General features: G+C 46.2%; 1 protein-coding gene across 2 annotated transcripts in view; it reads right to left on the bottom strand.

Annotated features, from left to right (window-relative positions):
• Positions 1–19,878, bottom strand: part of NTAQ1 (N-terminal glutamine amidase 1) — a 98,649-nt gene that overhangs the window by 57,915 nt on the left and 20,856 nt on the right. The window contains exon 2 of one of the 2 annotated variants that reach the window (XM_069220708.1): positions 16,014–16,052. The exons of the other annotated variant lie outside the window; for it this stretch is intronic. The gene's annotated coding sequence lies outside the window, so the exon portion shown is untranslated. The remainder of the gene's footprint in view (positions 1–16,013; positions 16,053–19,878) is intronic. 2 annotated transcript variants of the gene reach the window in all.

Below are 19,878 nucleotides of genomic sequence, written 5' to 3'. Positions count from 1 at the left end.
CCTTCCGAGAGGAATTGCGTGAGGCGATTAAACTGTATTTTGCCGAGAACCAGGGATCGGTTGAGTCCCCAGGTACTCTTTGGGAGGCATTTAAAGTTGTTATCAGAGGGGTCTGTCTCTCGAAACAGCATGGTATAGTTAAAACTCTAAGGCGAGAGATGGCTGAAATTGAGTCGCGGCTTGCTGAGTTGGAAAGGCGACTGGCATCCCACTGGTCCAGTGATGTTCTTGCGGAGATTCGTCGAGAGGTGTCGCTGTATGAGGAGATATCCCTTAGGGAGATTTGCTTCCTCGGGAGGGAGGCCCGCGCACGCCAGTATGGGGAGGGCGAAAGGGCTGGACGTACGCTGGCAGCGTTACTTCGCAAACCTTGGGCCAGTGATTATGTCTCTGAGGTCATGGATGGTGAGGGTGGGAGCGTGTCAGGATCGGGTGGAGTTATGCAGGTGTTTACTGAGTTCTACACGAGGCTTTATGCGGCTCCGGTGGGCGCTAGTGCGACTGATGCACAGGTGATCTTCGAGGATATTGCACTAGTATGGTTTGATGAGGTGCACAGGAAATACTTAGACGAACCATTCTCAGTAGAAGAGGTGGCTGCGGCCATACTTGGATTGCCGGGAGAGAAGTCTCCTGGGGTGGACGGCCTGTCCCCCGCGTTCTATAAAGAGTATGTGGATATTTTAGCTCCCCGGCTGTTGGCGGTCTATTCAGAAGCCCTGGAGACTGGGTCGCTACCGGCCTCACTCAGGGAGGCTTTGATAGTGACGATCCTGAAACCTGGAAAGGACTCGACTCAATGCGATTCGTATCGTCCGCTTTCCATGATAAATATTGACAACAAAATCCTAGCAAAAATGATCGCGGTGAGATTGCAACCTCTCCTCCCTAGATTAGTGCTACCGGATCAGTCGGGCTTTGTCCCGGGAAGGTCTACAGGCCACAACTTGCGCACCTTTTTCGCGGTGGCCGGTACACTGGCAGAGGATGATAATGCAGCAGCTGTTTTTCTGGACGCAGCTAAAGCGTTTGATTCCCTGACATGGGACTATATGTTCGCTCTGCTGGGTAGGATGGGACTTAGTGCACGCTTCCTTCGCTGGATTAAACTATTGTATACGTTGCCCACTGCTAGATTGCGCATTAATGGGAACGTGTCGGCTACGTTTCCAGTTGCGCGCGGCACGCGACAGGGATGCCCGCTGTCCCCTCTCCTTTTTGCAGCGGCGATGGAACCCTTGGTGGCCCGGCTTCGACAGAAATATAACGACAGAGGATTACAATTCCGGCAGCGTCCTATCCTGATATCTCTGTATACTGATGATATTGCATGATATGTACGGAATCCTGACCAAAATCTGGATATGCTGCTAGATGAGATCGTGTGCTTTGGTACCTATTCAGGTATTACTATTAAATGGTCTAAATCTGTGGTGTTGCCTCTGACCCCTGGGGCGTCGCGGTATGACTCTAGGTACCCTCTGGTGTGGGCAGATGGCCCGGTGCGGTACTTGGGTGTACAGCTGAGTTGCGCTGTGGAGGAGCTGTGGATGAGCTGTGGCGGGCTAACTATGGCGCTGCTCTGACGTGGCTGGAGAGGAAGGTTGAGGCCTGGCGGGCCCTTCCGTTATCATTGATAGGGCGTATTGCTATTGCAAAGATGGTGGTCCTCCCGAAGTTTTTGTACTTATTTTTGAATCTTCCTCTCCCGCTCCCGAGAGGCTACTTAAAACGTCTGCGCTCGGAGCTGATCTGTCTGGTATGGGCGGGCCGACGCGCACGCATTTCTTGGGAGAGGCTGACGCTGCTGTTTGAACTGGGTGGGCTCGCTGCGCCAGATATGGAATTATACTATCTTTGTGCTCAGGCGCATTTTGCGTATTACTGGCTGAATCCTATCCGTTATTTGCCGCACATGGCGCCTGAGAGCGACTCTGTATGGCCGGATGACCTGACTCGGGCATTCGGTAGACGTGTTCCGTCCCGGGTGCGGGGGATTGATACGGTGGCATGCACGATGCGGGCGTGGGGTATGTTGATGCGGCGGTCCGGGGTCGCAGTCCCGTTCGCTCCCTCTCTGCCAGCCATGGCGATAGCCGATGGACAGCTGTACCGTGACGGTGGAGTACGTGGGTTTCTTCGAGATGCTGGTCTGACCGAGATGAAAGATTGGATGGCGGAGGGTCGCCTGCTTGAAGTATCTGAGGTGCTGGCTGACCGCGAGTGCACGGCACTTCAGCGTATGTATGTTATCCGAGTCCGTTCTTTTATGCGAAATCGCCTGCGTGGTTCGGCAGAGGCACCTGTGGTGTTCCGTGCACTGGAGGTTCTTTGCTGTGCGCAGTCGCCTAATAGGCTGGTTACCAAATTATATAACTGTATGCAGGAGCAGAGAAATAATCTCCGAGAACCGTCTAGGCTCGCGTGGGAGGTGGACCTGGGAGTGCCCATCCCGGAGGTCCAGTGGCGCGATTGTTGTGCACATATGAGAGCGTTGACACCAAATTATAGATTTAGATTGCTGCACTTAAATTTTTTGCACAGACTATATTACACCCCAGCGTGGTTGCACTCCTTGGGGTTGCATGAGGATACGCGCTGTGTACACTGTCGGGCGCTGGGTGCTGGTTTTTTACATTTAGCATGGGAGTGTAAGGATGTTCACGCCTTCTGGGTGGCAGTTTTTAATGCAATCTCTGAAATGGTCGGAACAGAGATTCCTGCCAATCCTAGAACCGCGCTGCTTGGGTACGTGGAGGATCTTCGGGTAACGCATAAGCGCTTGGTGGGCCTGCTATTGCTGCTGGCCAAGCGTAGAGTGGCCATGTGTTGGGGGTGGGACGAGAGTGCTGCGTTGTTCTGAATGGTTAAGTGATGCTGCTTATTGTCATGATCAGCTCACGGTCTACTGGAACCTGATGCTTGAAGGGTCTAGACCCAAAGCTATTTGGGCCACATTGAATAACTTCTTAGCGGCCCAAGTCGAGTGAGTGAAATAACCGGAAAAGCCCGGACTGTGTTGTTACCCCCCTCTGTCTGTTGGCATCTACGCCAGGAAGGTGAATGATTGCTAATGCCTGGCTGTATGCCCCACCTGCCTTTTTTGTTTGTATCGGCTGTTGTCCCCTTCTTTTGCGGTAGGATAATGCCATCACATCACTACCAGAAACTGCCCTGTGGTAGTTGGTACGGATTCTGTCACCAATAATGGATTGAGTGGTTAAAAGGGTAAATTGGATTACAGCGATTAATGTGTGCCTATCTGATTTCTCCTACGCGACATGTACGCTGATATTGCAGATGATGACAATTTTCTTTTGTTATGATGCTGTGAAGGGACTGTTTTTTTGTTCTGTATGTTAATAAGATAAAATCAATTTAAAAAAAAGAAGTTAAAAATCCAAATTTATGAGCAAGAGCAGGGTTAGCTGTTCGCGAGATGGCCATATCCTTAAATATGGTGGAAGAACGTAAACATCTTAAGTTTGATGTAGGCAAAGTTTTCTTGGCTAGCTGCTCAGTAGAGGATTTACGAGTAGGGAAAGAAGTCAGGCTGGCAACACGAGACCTAGAGTTCCATATAGTTCCAGAAATACACTCATCCATACTGACCCTGCACTTCATGACTCCATAGGAAGAGGCAATGACAGTGGGGAAACTACCAGATAATTTAATGGAGGCCAAGGTTGTGATTATCCCTAAAGGGGAAGGATCCGAGAGAGTGTCCATCATATTTGCTTATTTCACCGATTAACACAAAGCTACACAAGAATGATCTCCTGGTGCACCTGCAAAAGCCGGAGTGCTCCATGATCCAGCTACTGGAGATACTGCGGAGATGTCTCTGGTCTCCACATTAATTATGCTAAATCACAATACTTTCCGATCAAGAAGTAACACCTGGAATTTCCAGCACCGTTCCAGGAGAACTTTTTACCTACTTGGCTAGCTATATTACTACAAAGGTGCAGCTGTTCTGGACTCTTAATGCTGCTGCCCTGGTGGCAAGGCTCAAATGGGAGGTGCTGGTTTGGGATTGGTTGCCCCTTTCATGTATGGGCTGAGGCGCCCTACTGAAGAAGGTGATACCCAAGTTCCTGTACATACTCCAAACTGTCCCCCACACACTGCCAGTGACTCCATCAATAACATAAACACTATACTTAATAGATTCTTTGTGGACTGGATCTCAGCCCCGGGTGTCACTGGCCAAATGCATTTCTGCTCCATATGATGGTGTTCTAGCAGTGCCAGATCTCCCCCTATACTACTGGGCCTCACAACTGGTGGTTATATTTGGGGATACTTAGGACCCAATTTACAGGCTAAAAGGAGCACTCCTACAGACATGGAACCGTGACACGATTATGTATGGCTCTACAGTTCCCAGTGGGATCCCTGGGCCTACTTGGGCACCCCTGATCTGTTGGCACAAGATGCTGAAGTTTAGGGTGGTTTAAGACAATGTCAATGGAAACTTCCTTGTGGCAGGGTACCTGGGTACCTCATATCTTAAATTTGGAAGGATTTGGGGACCTAATTGGTATCTAAAAAATGGGGAAGGGTGAGACAGCAGACACATCAAAACATTTGCCCAATTAGAGGAGGGATATACACTGCATCACTCTCAATTCTCTGTGCTACTTGCAACTTCGACATGAACTCCACATGTGCAGTCTCTTTTTAACAGCAGTGCCACAATTTAAGCCAATCAAGCCCAAGGTTGTAAGGGAGCTAATTGCCAAGAAAGGCATATCGTTCATATATAGGTTTAATAATAAATTCTCTGCCTATATAGTTCATCTATGTGTAACTTCAGTTCTTCTGTGATTACGTAATCTGATTTAGGCCTGACATGCCCATAAGCTTTAGCCATAAAGGAACAAATATGTATAAAATGTCTTCTTTTCCCGGCATCCAGCAAAATGAACCACTTGCTCTCATGAAATTCGTTCTTTGCTTGATGGGCACATTTATGACATTTTGTTTGCTTCAAATGAAGGTGATGTCTAGTGTTGCACTGTGCTTAGTTTACTCAGTCTTTGAATCAATGTATTTTATGATGCTTTGCACTCCATGTTAAAGCAGGCTTAGTCACTTAAAAGTCCTGTTGTTGGTTAATGGCTCTCTATGTGTATCGGCGTCAAGTTAAACACAAACTGGACTAAAAATTAAGTTCCATTCTCTCTGGCTCTGACGAGGATTCAGACTCTCCTGTTACATCGTGGGGGAAGCACCACTCGGTCAGTGCCTCCAAACTGTCCATGGTTCAGTGTTGTGCAGTTTGTTTACTGATTCCTTCCAGATTACCAACACTTAGGGGGTCATTCTGACCGCCGCCGCCGGCGGATGCCGCCGGCCTGGCGGGAACCGCCATAAGACCGTACCGCAGTCAAAAGCCCGCGGCGGTCATTCTGAGTTTCCCGCTGGGCTGGCGGGCGACCACCAGAAGGCCGCCCGCCCGCCCAGCGGGAAACCCCCTTCCACGAGGATGCCGGCTCCGAATGGAGCCGGCGGAGTGGAAAGGGTGCGACGGGTGCAGTTGCACCCGTCGCGATTTTCAGTGTCTGCTATGCAGACACTGAAAATCTTTGTGGGGCCCTGTTAGGGGGCCCCTGCAGTGCCCATGCCATTGGCATGGGCACTGCAGGGGCCCCCAGGGGCCCCATGACACCCGTTCCCGCCAGCAAGGTTCTGGCAGTCAAAACCGCCAGAACCAGGCTGGCGGGAAGGGGGTCGGAATCCCCATGGCGGCGCTGCCTGCAGCGCCGCCATGGAGGATTCCTCAGGCCAGGGGAAAACCGGCGGGAAACCGCTGGTTTCCCTTTTCTGACTGCGGCTTTACCGCCGCGGTCAGAATTGGCCTGGATGCACCGCCAGCCTGTTGGCGGTGCATCCGCGGTCCCCGGCCCTGGCGGTCTATGACCGCCAGGGTCGGAATGACCCCCTTAATGTTCTACGAGCATTATTTTCTATGTTTTTACTTGTATCAACTAAGACAAAGGGTTGCAAATAAATTCGGCCACTATTTCAAAAACTTACACCAAAATATATAAAGGGCTAATTTCTGGAGAGGTGTTTCTACCAGCAGGTTTGAGGTGTGTAACCTCATTAGAGTTATCTGTCTTGAAGCGGCCATTTAACTTTCTAAACTGAGAAACAAGTTATTGTTATACTACCCACCTGCTTCACCTTTGACACTGTGAAACAGAGGTATACCTAAAACTTTGTTATACAATTCAAACCAGTGATTGTCTGAAGAGTCAAAAAAGAAAAGATTTAAGGTATCCAGCCTGTATTGTAGCCTGCTGCTGAGGGCTATACAGATTGTTAAACACCCTAAACCTGAGTTTAGGCCATGATCTGAATTTAGGTCCCAGCTGCAGGTGAGGTCCTATAACAAGGGAGAGGGCTTTGAACAATATGCATAGCTGGAGGTAGGAAAGCTGTAAGGCTATTAGAACAGTCCACCCACTGATGGTAGAATGTTCTATATTAAAAATGGAGAAACAGAAAGACAAACATTGGAATGTTGGAGGAGAAGGCTTATACCAGCCACTTTTAGCCCTGAGCCACTTCATTTGTCTTCAATGGAGCGCCCAGCATTCCAGTGTTCTAATATGACAATTTAAATAGGAATCCATAATAAGCCCTAAAGTGTGCATTAGAGTGTGGGCAGATGGATCATTAGCAATGTGTGTGTGGGGGGCAAGGGGGATCAACAGTTATTGCAAACCACAAAAGACTTTACCAGACGATAGCTCAAACCTTACATCCAGAGCAATATCATTGCTACTCAGCACATTCTCCACTTGCAAACTGGCAGCTAAAAAGCCAAAAGCAAATTACCTTTGGGTCACTTATGGATGCCTCTGTCTTTATATCTAGAGCAAAATAGTCATATAAAACACAATACATTGCAAACAATTACAAATGATATAAAACTGTTTTAAAATTCGCAACCCTCATTCTTTTAGCATGTCTCTAATCCTGCAGGATTCCAAGAGACAAAGGAGAACAAACTTGTTGTTCTTCAGTGCCCTTCATAAAACCCTGTGTGATCTCTTTAGCTCACCTGTTATAGTTCTACTACTATGATTTTTTCCCATGTATCTTCTGTGGCTGCAAAGCAGATGAACAAATGTGAGAGTTTGTGGGTATTCCACATTTTTGCAAGGTACATTTCTACTGTAGATGCAAGGAGCGATTTACTCATGTCAGGAACAAGAGTAAATCTGTATCAAGAATAAGAATGGAGATGAAAACCTGAAATTGCCAGGGGGCGGGGGATGAAGGGAGTGTTTTTTCCCCCAAGGGGAAAATATTTATCCTGTGAAAAAATACAATGTTTGCAAGTGCAATTCCTGCACCTGACTACTTTCCATTAAGTGAAACATTTCAAAGCAAAGTACCCCTCTAGTGAACAGGTTATTTAAAGGAACTATTTCGTAGCACTTTATTTTTATCCATTTTGGACTGTCTCCTTTTATTTCTGTGACAGTTGTTTTAGTGAGGGAGCCAGGCATCACAATGCGAGTTATTTTAGACTCAGACTTTAGCCAGAAACTGTTATTCATCATCAAATATTCATGAAGACAGATGGTTTTCTTGGTCTATAGGGTTGAGTATTGGTGTTCCCCCATCAGAATCCTCCACCTGTTACATTGATGAATATTTGTGTTTACTCTTCTCTCTTGGAGAACAGCATACGTTTGGGAAGATCTACACCTTTTGATATTGCTAATGCGCAGATTAGGACTTTGCTAAATTCCACATGGGTGGCGGGCCACAGATATTGGGATACTTAGTTTGCAAGGTTATCAGCACCTCAGACTGGCAACACCACGGTTGCAGCACCGAGTGCTGGATTGCAAACTCAGCTGCAGACAGGTATCAGCTTTGGCCTATGAACATGAAGGTGAAAGTAACAGCACCCCTTCATAGTGATTATAAGCTTCTACTCTGGCTCTATTTGACAAGACATCCCCTCATTGAGTGTCAGAGTTCAACTAGCATTGCCTGGAACTATTTTGCATAGCCTGGAACTATTTCCTGTCCTTCCGCAACAACACCACACTCAATGACTACTACCAGTTCAGGGGTTCAGACTAGCTAGCGGTTCATCTTTGGTAGAATGGAAGGCCTGTTGGAGTCTGGGATTTTAGGCCCACTTCACACTGGTGCACAAATGGGTTCAGTGAAATTGGACACCTGGTGGACTGATTCCTTCCTAATAATTTACCACTAATGTAGGACAGTGTTGGGCTTAATTTTCAGGCTGGCAAGATGCCATAATGTGCTAAGAACTACAGACTAAATTCACGTTTTAGCTGTGTAAGGTTAATCTTTTGTCCTAAAGCCACTGGAGCACTGCCCTAAAGAACCTCAAACTGCAGCTCACCATTCACCTTACTGTGAAACGATAGGTGTGAAGACTACTGTGAGGTCAGCAAGCACATCCCATATTAGGATCTATAGGACTTCAATAATCAAGGAAATGGCAATGCTGCATTTCCTATAATACTAAAGCCCAAGAGGAGTCAAACAGGCAGTCATGCACCAAGAGTCTAAATGGAGGAGTAGCTGCTGGTACACTGAATAAAAGCCATACGACAATCAATATAGGGCAGAATATCATCCATGGTTAGTGTGATGTATTGTTCACTTTGTATTGTTTACTTTTTTTAATGAATCTTTTTATTTAACCTCTGCTCAGTACACAAATTGACAACATCGTGAACCAATATATCAACAAGGTTGAAAGAGAGAACACTGCACCACTCCTCGTCGTTTCTACTATTGCCTAACAATAATTATCGAAAGTGCACTCCATCCCACCCTGCCATCGACCTCAAGGAATTGGGGGGGGGCGGGGCTCGGGTTGGTTACTAAAGAGCCTTTGGCTCCCACCCGTCCTGTTCACTCCTTGTCATCCTTCCCTGTAAGCTGTCCATGAATTCCAAATCTTTTCATATTTCCTAAGACAGCCTCAACTTTTATAGATTACTTGCTCAGCTCGCTGGCACCAGTCCATGTCCCTCTCCCAGTCTTGGACTGCTGGGGGCCGGTTTATTCCCACAACCTTGCTATGTTCCTCTTTGCCACCCCAGTGCCCACATTAACCATGTCTTCTTGTGCCTGGGCCACACCTCCTCACCCATTACATGTAGGATAAGCCATCGGGCTTCCAGCAGCACTGTGTGTCTGATAACCCTAGTCATAATGTGTATCACCTTTTGCCAGTACTTGAATTATGGGACAGTCACATAGGGTGTGGAAAAAGGATGCCATCCCTCCACAGTCACTAACACAGAGGGCAGAGATGCATTGACCCAGCTGGTTTAATAGCGCTTGAGAGTAGTATGCCCAATGTAGTATCCTGAGCTGTATTAGTCGGAACTGGACACTTATTGCAATCTCTCTTGGACTCTGATTCACCTCTACCCGGTCATCTTCCTCGAGTGGCCCTACATCACCCTCCTAGGCTTTCCTCAGTGTATGCAGAGGGTCAGGGTAATTATTCTTTAATTTTTTATATATCACTGAAATGGCTTTGTACGGCATGGGATCTAGCAATAAGCGACCTTCCAGAGGGGCCGATTCTGGGAGTTGTTCCTCCTCCGTCACATGGCACTGTAACGCATGGCCTAGTTGTAAATATTTAAACCATTCCTCTTCCCTCATCTCATTTTCCCTTTGTAAGTCCTCAAAGGATATAAATTCCCCCCCTTCCAGGCGTCCCTGAAATATTCTTAGCAGGCTCCATTTGTGGAAGCCCCACTTCTTTTAATTGGTCATTGTCCCATAATGGGTCATATCTATGTGCTTATTCTCTCACCTCAGGAATCTGGTGGCTTCTCTCCATGCCCTCACCACTGACTGTGTATGCATCGAGAGTAGACTCTCTCGTCTCCTGACATGTAGGATTGGAAGATAGCCTCTGCTTCCTATGGCTTCCCTGTCGACTTGATATGCAGGATCCTCAGAAAGTGCGGAAACCCAATCATTAATTATGGCTGATCGAACTGCCCACTAGTAAAACTGTACATCAGGGACCCCCAACCGCGCCATCAAACACCCCCCTTTGGAGTTCGGTAAGGGAGATGCGCGAGCTACTGCCATCCCAGAGGAGCCTACGCCATTGATCTTGTGGAAGAAGTCTTTCAGCACTCAACACAGGGTATTCTGCAGGACATATAAGATACGGGGAGCGTCATAATTTTAAAGAGTAACGCTCGTCCCATCAAAGACACTGGGAGGGTTCGCCAATGAGAAACATCACCACAGAAACGCTCCAGCTGTGGAGTCAGGTTTTTCCCCAGCAATTCTTCTACGCTACGTGTTATGTGAATGCCCAAATATCTGAAGCCATCTGTCACCAATGGGGCTTCACATTTGGGTGGGAGGGCCGGCTCTCTTCCTGCTAGGGGTAAAATAACAAATTTATCCCAATTGATGTGATATCCGGAGTAGCTCCTGAATATCTGAAAAATATGGAGTATTCTGTCAATTGTGTCACAAGGGTGCATCCCATATAGTAGAATGTCATCCGCTTATAGAGAGATTGTCTCTTCCCAGCCTCCACTCCCTGGAATTCCCCATGTGAGGGGTCCTGTCTAACCCACACTGCCAACGGCTCCAGTGCTAATACGAAAATCATCGGGGACAGGGAGCAACCCTGCCTGGTGCCCTTTTGAAGAGTGAATGAACAGGATAGTGCTCCATTTACCCTTACCCTCGCTGTGACATCCTGATATAACAGCCTCACCCAGGCACAGAATTGGGGGCTAAAGCCCAGCCTGTTGAGGACTGTAAATAGGTACGGCCACTGGATGCTGTTGAATGCCATCCTTGCATCCAACAAGAACAGTACCGCGTCTAATTCATATGGTGGCTTGGTCATGTGTAGGACTCCGAAAAGGCGACAGGGATTCAGTCATTTGCCCCTGCATGGCATAAACCCAGACTGATCCGGGTGGATCACTGTAGTGATCACTTCTGCAATCTATTTGCCAAAACCTTTCTAGAACCTTGGCTTCCGGGTTTAGGAGCGAGATCGGTCGGTATGAGCTACACTCAGCTGGGGGCTTGCTTTGTTTAGGGATTACAACGATGGCAGACCCTCTCTGATCCAATGGAAGGAGGCTCGTGCACTTAGCTGTCTTGAACATTACTAGCATATATTTGGCGGCTTTTGCAGACACATTTGTACAGCTCCACGGGGAGGCTGTTAGATCCCGGCGCCTTCCCAGATTGCAGATCCCGTATTGCCCGTCCAACCTCCTCCACTGTCAAGTCAAGATCCAGAGCTGCCCTATCATCCCCAAAGTCGTGAGGGTGATGTCTCTAAGGAGTTCAACACTATCCTCTGTCAGATAGGTGGTTGTAGTGGTGTATTAGTCTTCATAACACACTGCATAGGCCTCGGCTGTGGCCTCCCCAGTAACACGTGTCTCCCCTTTCGCATCTCTTATCTCCACTACCCAGTTTCTTCCTCTGTCTCACTCATCTAGCCAGACCAAAAGCTTGCTGGCTTTGTCGCTAGTGTCGTATAGGCACTGCTGAAGAGCTAGGGTGCGAGACCATGCTGCGTCCTCTGCCAAGTCTCTGAGCTCCTGCTGTCGGAGTCAAAGCTTACGTCACTGGGCGGGGTCTGAGGTCTCACCACCAACAGTTCTGCCTCCAACTTGTCAATATTCTTCTCTAATGCCTTGCATTGTGCAAATATTTCTTTTCGCGCTCTTCCTATCAGAGCCTGGGTGTAGCCCCTCAAAAAAGTATTAAAGACCTTCCATAGGGTAGTAGTTGATTCCACTGTGCCCTCATTTTCTTGGAAATATTGTTCTGTGTGCTCTTGGGGCATATCTTGCATCTTTCAATGGCTATGGGTCTATCCTGGTGGTGCCAGAGAGCACCTCCTCCACCGGGGAGTGGTCTGAGATACCTCACTCCAGGTGGGACGCATTGTGGGAATGGCCCACGTGTGTGTGGTGAGTAAATAGATAGTCCAGCCGAGAAAAGCTGCGGTGTGGTTCTGATAGATATGTATATTGTTTCGCCATTGGGTTATGCTCTCACCCCAGAGATCTCTGAGGCCCATAGCATCTGCAAACATGCGAAGGGGGTGCTGTCTGTGTCCCCCGTGCTCAGGAGCTCAGGACATACTATCCATTTCCGGTGCCACTGTGGCATTCATGTCCCCCCCAAGGATTAGGGTACCAAACGGCATCTCAAGCAGTAGGGCACTCTGCTCTTGTAGGGTGTCTGTGTGAAGCCATGGTGGTATATAGACCGAGCATAAGTTAAGTGTATGTCCTTCCCAAGTGCCAGTTTGAGCCACAAAACGGCCTAGGGGATCATGCCATGCCTTACCTGGTGTATAAAATAATGAGGACTTAACAAGGCAGGGGTGTGGAATTTAATAAAATATCTACTTGTCCAAGGGACAAGGTGTTTCATAAATCTACCTACCTGTAAAAAATCTACTTGTCCCTTTGGTGCTATGTCGTGCGGCAACAAATTATGGCAGCAGTCTCACTATATAAGAGCTCAGGGTTAATACTTTAGTAGAGCTTGAATACTAGCTGTTTTCTTACTTTTCCACCTTTCCGCAGATCTATATACTGGGGCTGGAGGAAGCAGTAAGCAATAGTTTCAAGGTTGGAATGCCTTTGAGTCTGTGCAAACCTACTATCTTGCATGTTTTAAGGATTTTCACCAGCTTTTCTCTAATCTTTTCCCATACTGAGTAAGGCTGGAAATGTACTCCGGACAAAGGCAGAAGTAGAAGTTCTTCAAGGGTTGGAAAAAAAGTAGTTTAAGGGAAAATGAACTTGTAAACGATTAATAGATTTTTTCATGAGCAAATCTACACATGCACATTTGCTCATGCTATCACACAGTTCACAAATATTTTTTTAGGAGTACGATTTCCCGATATTCTTTTCTAAATTCTTGTGAATTCATGAAAGCCATAATTCTGCACCAATACAAAGACATATAGCATGGGTGCACTTTTGTGACTTTCTTTAAGAACTGGACCTTAGTTAGGTCTGGCGTTAACCAAGACCTTTTGTTTTTATTAAAATTCTATTTCTCCCTGTATCCATCTATCTTCTGGCTTTACTCAGATTGATAGATAATATTCTGCTCTTTCACAAAGACCATATTGGCACACAAAGTAGTTTTCCCCAGTGCCAGGAACTAATATGGCCATGTGTGCTTTTTGAGAAAAAGCTAAACTTTTTTTGCTTTTGCCAATGCTTGTTACAATGTTGAGGGTCTGACAACTCCAACAACGTTTTACAAAAGCCATGTCAAAACAAGACAACATTGACAAAACCAAAAGACTGACCACCAATTTCAGATCGGTTGGCTTTGCCAATGCCTGTTTATTTTCATGTTTCCCATAATCTTTTAGAAACTGGTTACACTAGTTTTCCATTATGAATATTTTTTTAAATACTAGCATTCATCAACACATTTTACTTGATGATGCTTAAAAAAATTGGTACCTAACATTTTGCAGTAATTTAGCAAAACATATTTTTGCTAGTTGTATTCTTTTTCTGAACATTATATTTTGAAAGCAAACTATCATCAATCTTGATTACAAGCTTCTGCAAACATTTGCATAAAATCAGAAAGCCTTCTGCGAGCATTATTCCCCGAATCATATTGTTCAACGTTTGGTGTGCAATCCGAGCTTACCACATTTTTTTAAAGTGTTTACCCTAATAATAAAGGCTTTACATTAACCCCTTAGCTGCTGGACTTTGTGTCCTTTTTTTCTAACATCCTAGGGATTCCAAGGGTACCCAGAGTTTGTGGGTTCCCCTGGAGGAGACCAAGAAATTAGCCAAAATACAATGAACATTTAGGTTTTTTTTCTGAAAAATTGGAAAAAGGGGCTGCAGAAGAAAACAAATGTTTTTTCCCTGAAAATGGCATCAACAAAGGGTTTGAGGTGCTAAAATCACCATCTTACCAGCTTCCAGGAACAGGCAGACTTGAATCAGAAAACCACATTTTTCAACACAATTTTGGCATTTTACTGGGACATACCCCTATTTTAATATTTTGTGTGCTTTCAGCCTCCTTCCAGTTAGTGACAGAAATGGGTGTGAAACCAATGCTGGACAGCGGAACATTTTTGAAAAGTAGACAAAATTCTGATTTCAGCAAGGGGTCTTTTGTGTAGACCCCTCAAGGTTTTCCTACAGGAAGTAACAGCTAAAATAAAAATATATTGAAACGGAGCTGAAAAAAACAGCCATTTTTCTCCACGTTTTACTCTGTAACTTTTTCCTGCGATGTCGAATTTTTAAAAGCAATATACCGTTGCGTCTGCTGGACTCTTCTGGTTGCGGTATAGGGCTTCTAGGTTCATCAAGAACCCTAGGTACCCAGAGTCAATAAATGAGCTGCACCTTGACATGAGTTTTCATTGTATACTGGGTTTACAGCAATTCATTTGGTGAAATATAAAGACTGAAAAATATGTATCAAGGAAACCTTTGTATTTCCAAAATGGGCACAAGATAAGGTGTTGAGAAGCAGCGGTTACTTGCACATTACTGAATTTGGGGTCCCCATACTAACATGTGAATTATAGGGCATTTCTCAAATAGACGTGTTTTTTACACACTGTCTTACATTTGGAAGGTAAAAATGTAGAGAAACACAAGGGGCAATAACACTTGTGCTATTCTGTGTTCCCCCAAGTCTCCCGATAATAATGGTACCTCACTTGTGTGGGTAGGCCTACTGCCCGCGACAGGAAACGCAACTTGGACATATCACATTTTTACATTGAAATCTGACGGGTTTTTTGGAAAGTGCCTAGCTGTGGTCTTTGGGTTCTAGCTCAGCCGGCACCTAGAGAAACCTACTAAACCTGTGCATTTTTTAAAACTAGACACCTAGAGGAATCCAGGATGGGATTACTTGAGGGGCTCTCACCTGGCAGGTTCTGTTACCCAGAATCCATTGCAAACCTCAAAATTTGGCAAAAATAAAAACTTTTCCCTCACAACTTTCTTCCACCCAGCATTCCCCCAAGTCTCCCGATAAAAAAGGTACCTCACTTGTGTGGGTAGGCCTAGTGCCCGCGACAGGAAATGCCCCAAAACTCTACGTGGACACATCAAATTTTCCCAAAGAAAACTAACCTGTTTATTTGCAAAGTGCCTAGCTGTGGTCTTCAGCCTCTAACTCAGTTTGCACCTAAGTAAACCTAGCAAACCTATACATTTTTTAAAACTAGACACCTAAGGGATCCCATGATGGGGTAACTTGTGGCGCTCTCACCAGGTTCTGTTACCCAAAATCCTTTGCAAACCTCAATACATGGCAAAAAAAACTCTTTATCCTCACATTTCGGTGATAGAAAGTTCTGGAATCTGAGAGGAGCCACACATTTCCTTCCACCCAGCATCCCGCCAAGACTCCTGATAAAAATGGTACCTCACTTGTGTGGGTAGGCCTAGTGCCACTGTCAGGAATAGATCACACAACGGTCAATGTTGGTTCTTACATGAGGCAACCGTTGACCCGGGGGGGATCCATTCTGACGCAGGCACTAGGTACAGACACTCAAGTGGGGTAGCGTTTTTATCAAGACAGGCCAACGTTCTCTGGGTTGGGCTAACCCACTATTGTCCCGCTGCACAGACTGCGCTTGCGAAGGGACAGCAGGACTGTCCTCATCACCTCCCTCATGATCACTGGAAGAGGATATATCAAATGGGACTCCTCCGACTGAAAAATCACTTCCATAGTCTGACCATTGCCCTGTCCCTCAGATGCTGTCTCAGTATCTGCTCTCTCAGTCTCTGATCCTACGTCAGAGCTTTCCTCTATAACCCCAGTTAGGGCTTGAGCAGCAGTCATCCAACAAGATGCCATCTCTGCTACTGGCTAAACTGTCGCTCTAAAACACTAGCCTATGTAGACAGAGACAAAATTGCTGGTGGGTGTGTGTGTGATACCTGCAACAGTAGAGGTCACCTTACCTTCGTTTCTTCCCTCAATCAGCATGTTCTCTCAAGACACTCAAAAAAAAAAAAAAGGACACACTATTATTTCAGCTTGTCACATACCAATCGTCACAGTCTTTAGCGCCTCTAGTGCCTAGTCCAACAATCATTATTGGTTCTCCCATTACCTCCTCCTCTGGTTCCCTCACTACCACCCAGCAAAAGTGCATTTCATCTCTCCATAGCCTCCTGCACATACATTTCATTTGTATTATAGCACAGGTAATGGCTGGCTTTACTAATCCACTCAACTATTCACATATAATACAGTTTTGATCCTTGCAGTAGGCATATAAACCTTCTTCATTACTTTATAGCATCAAAACTGTCACTAGACAAAAGTCAGATCCTTTTCTAGCAGAAACATAATCAGAAGAGTTACTTGACTTTTTTATTGGTGCCTAAAACCTACAGTTGAAACGCGTCAGTTGAAGTATATGTATTGCTTTGAAGCTGCAACTGCAAGAGAACTGGTGGCGAATACATATATATATACATATACAGGGAGTGCAGAATTATTAGGCAAATGAGTATTTTGACCACATCATCCTCTTTATGCATGTTGCCTTACTCCAAGCTGTATAGGCTCGAAAGCCTACTACCAATTAAGCATATTAGGTGATGTGCATCTCTGTAATGAGAAGGGGTGTGGTCTAATGACATCAACACCCTATATCAGGTGTGCATAATTATTAGGCAACTTCCTTTCCTTTGGCAAAATGGGTCAAAAGAAGGACTTGACAGGCTCAGAAAAGTCAAAAATAGTGAGATATCATGCAGAGGGATGCAGCACTCTTAAAATTGCAAAGCTTCTGAAGCGTGATCATCGAACAATCAAGCGTTTCATTCAAAATAGTCAACAGGGTCGCAAGAAGCGTGTGGAAAAACCAAGGCGCAAAATAACTGCCCATGAACTGAGAAAAGTCAAGCGTGCAGCAGCCACAATGCCACTTGCCACCAGTTTGCCCATATTTCAGAGCTGCAACATCACTGGAGTGCCCAAAAGCACAAGGTGTGCAATACTCAGAGACATGGCCAAGGTAAGAAAGGCTGAAAGACGACCACCACTGAACAAGACACACAAGCTGAAACGTCAAGACTGGGCCAAGAAATATCTCAAGACTGATTTTTCTAAGGTTTTATGGACTGATGAAATGAGAGTGAGTCTTGATGGGCCAGATGGATGGGCCCGTGGCTGGATTGGTAAAGGGCAGAGAGCTCCAGTCCGACTCAGACGCCAGCAAGGTGGAGGTGGAGTACTGGTTTGGGCTGGTATCATCAAAGATGAGCTTGTGGGGCCTTTTCGGGTTGAGGATGGAGTCAAGCTCAACTCCCGGTCCTACTGCCAGTTCCTGGAAGACACCTTCTTCAAGCAGTGGTACAGGAAGAAGTCTGCATCCTTCAAGAAAAACATGATTTTCATGCAGGACAATGCTCCATCACACGCGTCCAAGTACTCCACAGCGTGGCTGGCAAGAAAGGGTATAAAAGAAGGAAATCTAATGACATGGCCTCCTTGTTCACCTGATCTGAACCCCATTGAGAACCTGTGGTCCATCATCAAATGTGAGATTTACAAGGAGGGAAAACAGTACACCTCTCTGAACAGTGTCTGGGAGGCTGTGGTTGCTGCTGCACGCAATGTTGATGGTGAACAGATCAAAACACTGACAGAATCCATGGATGGCAGGCTTTTGAGTGTCCTTGCAAAGAAAGGTGGCTATATTGGTCACTGATTTGTTTTTGTTTTGTTTTTGAATGTCAGAAATGTATATTTGTGAATGTTGAGATGTTATATTGGTTTCACTGGTAATAATAAATAATTGAAATGGGTATATATATTTTTTTTGTTAAGTTGCCTAATAATTATGCACAGTAATAGTCACCTGCACACACAGATATCCCCCTAACATAGCTAAAACTAAAAACAAACTAAAAACTACTTCCAAAAATATTCAGCTTTGATATTAATGAGTTTTTCGGGTTCATTGAGAACATGGTTGTTGTTCAATAATAAAATTAATCCTCAAAAATACAACTTGCCTAATAATTCTGCACTCCCTGTATATATATATATATATGTGTGTGTAAAGAGATCACTTTTATATGTGGGTGTGGTTTTCCTGGGGGTCAATCGCAGCCCCCCAGGGAAACCACACACGTTGACAAAAGTGATCGCTCTAGATCTATCTATAAATATACATATTTATATATATATCTATATATATATATATAAATATATACACACACACACACACACACACACACATATCTAGCTAGCTATATCTATATATATATAGCTGTATGGTTTCCTTGGGGGCCATAGTGGTCCCCAGGGAACCCATACAGCTGTTAAAAAGATTATTGTCCCCACAGGGGGTCAACCTGCTCACAAGCAACCCCCTGCCAATTTAATTTTGTTTTTTTAATGATTTTTTTTAATTTACACCCCTGGGGAGGCGCGATTGCGTCCCCCAGGGGTAAACCTACCTTTAGGGGAAAAAATTGCCCCCGAGGGGCCAGCGCTTTTACCGAGTGGGGTGATCTTCCCCCCCCCACAAGTGAAATCCCTAGTGTCCAGTGGGGGTTTCCTGGCCCTCAATCGCAGAAACCCATCCAGGAGCCTCCCCTTTCGAACAAGGCCTTCCAGAATGTCGGGAAGGCCCGTTTGGGCCAATTTTCCCCACCAGAGCAGGAAGCAGCAAAAACAGATAGTGACATCAGTGCACCTCACGGTGCGCTGACGTCACAAATGGCCGGATGGGGGTGGGAGACACGGAAGATCTTTGATAAAGTAAAAAAAGCAATGAAATTCAAAATAGCTTTCTACACAATTCTGGAAATTTGAGTTTTCTGCAGCATGGATTATTTGCACTAGGAACTTGTATTTTCAAAGATCTAGCATGCACAACATTGCTGGTCCACAATTTATAATAGATGAGATTAAAGAGACTCTGCTGCCATCTACAGGCTGCCAAAAAATTTGATATATATTTCCCTTTAAACATCGGAAACTGAAGCTTTGGAAAACAAGAGGGACAGATAAAATCTTGCAGATGGCCAGATGTGGCCCACGGCTGTAGGTCGGAGACCCCTGATCTATTTTAATGCCTAAAAACAGTCTATTAATATAGAAACCTTAATTTAAACTAACTCAAACAAGTTCATACAACCATTTTACATGTCAGCACTGAAACGTGAAAAATACATTATCAGACATTCTGGGGGTCATTCCTACATTGGCGGGCGGCGGTCGCCGCCCGCCAAGCGAGAACCGCCGAATGACCGCACCGCGGTCAAAAGACCGCGGCGGCCATTCTGGCTTTCCCGCTGGGCCGGCGGGCGACCGCCAGAAGGCCGCCCACCGGCCCAGCGGGAAACCCCCTTCTACGAGGATGCCGGCTCCGAATGGAGCCGGCGGAGTCGAAGGGGTGCGACGGGTGCAGTGGCACCCGTCGCGATTTTCAGTGTCTGCTTAGCAGACACTGAAAATCTTAGTGGGGCCCTGTTAGGGGGCCCCTGCAGTGCCCATGCCAGTGGCATGGGCACTGCAGGCCCCCAGGGGCCCCACGACACCCGTTACCGCCATCCTGTTCCTGGCGGTGAAAACCGCCAGGAACAGGATGGCGGTAAGGGGGTCGGAATCCCCATGGCGGCGCTGCAAGCAGCGCCGCCATGGAGGATTCCCTGGGCCAGGGGTAAACTGGCGGGAAACCGCCGGTTGCCCTTTTCTGACCGCGGCTTTACCACCGCGGTCAGAATGGCCAAGGAAGCACCGCCAGCCTGTTGGCGGTGCTTCCGTCATTTTAGCCCTGGCGGTCGCCGACCGCCAGGGTTAGAA

The sequence above is a fragment of the Pleurodeles waltl genome, chromosome 2_2, assembly GCF_031143425.1.
Source record: "Pleurodeles waltl isolate 20211129_DDA chromosome 2_2, aPleWal1.hap1.20221129, whole genome shotgun sequence".
In the NCBI taxonomy this organism is placed as follows: Eukaryota; Metazoa; Chordata; class Amphibia; order Caudata; family Salamandridae; genus Pleurodeles; species Pleurodeles waltl.
The sequence above is the reverse complement of the archived record's forward strand: the minus strand, read 5'-3'. Positions and strand labels throughout refer to the sequence as shown.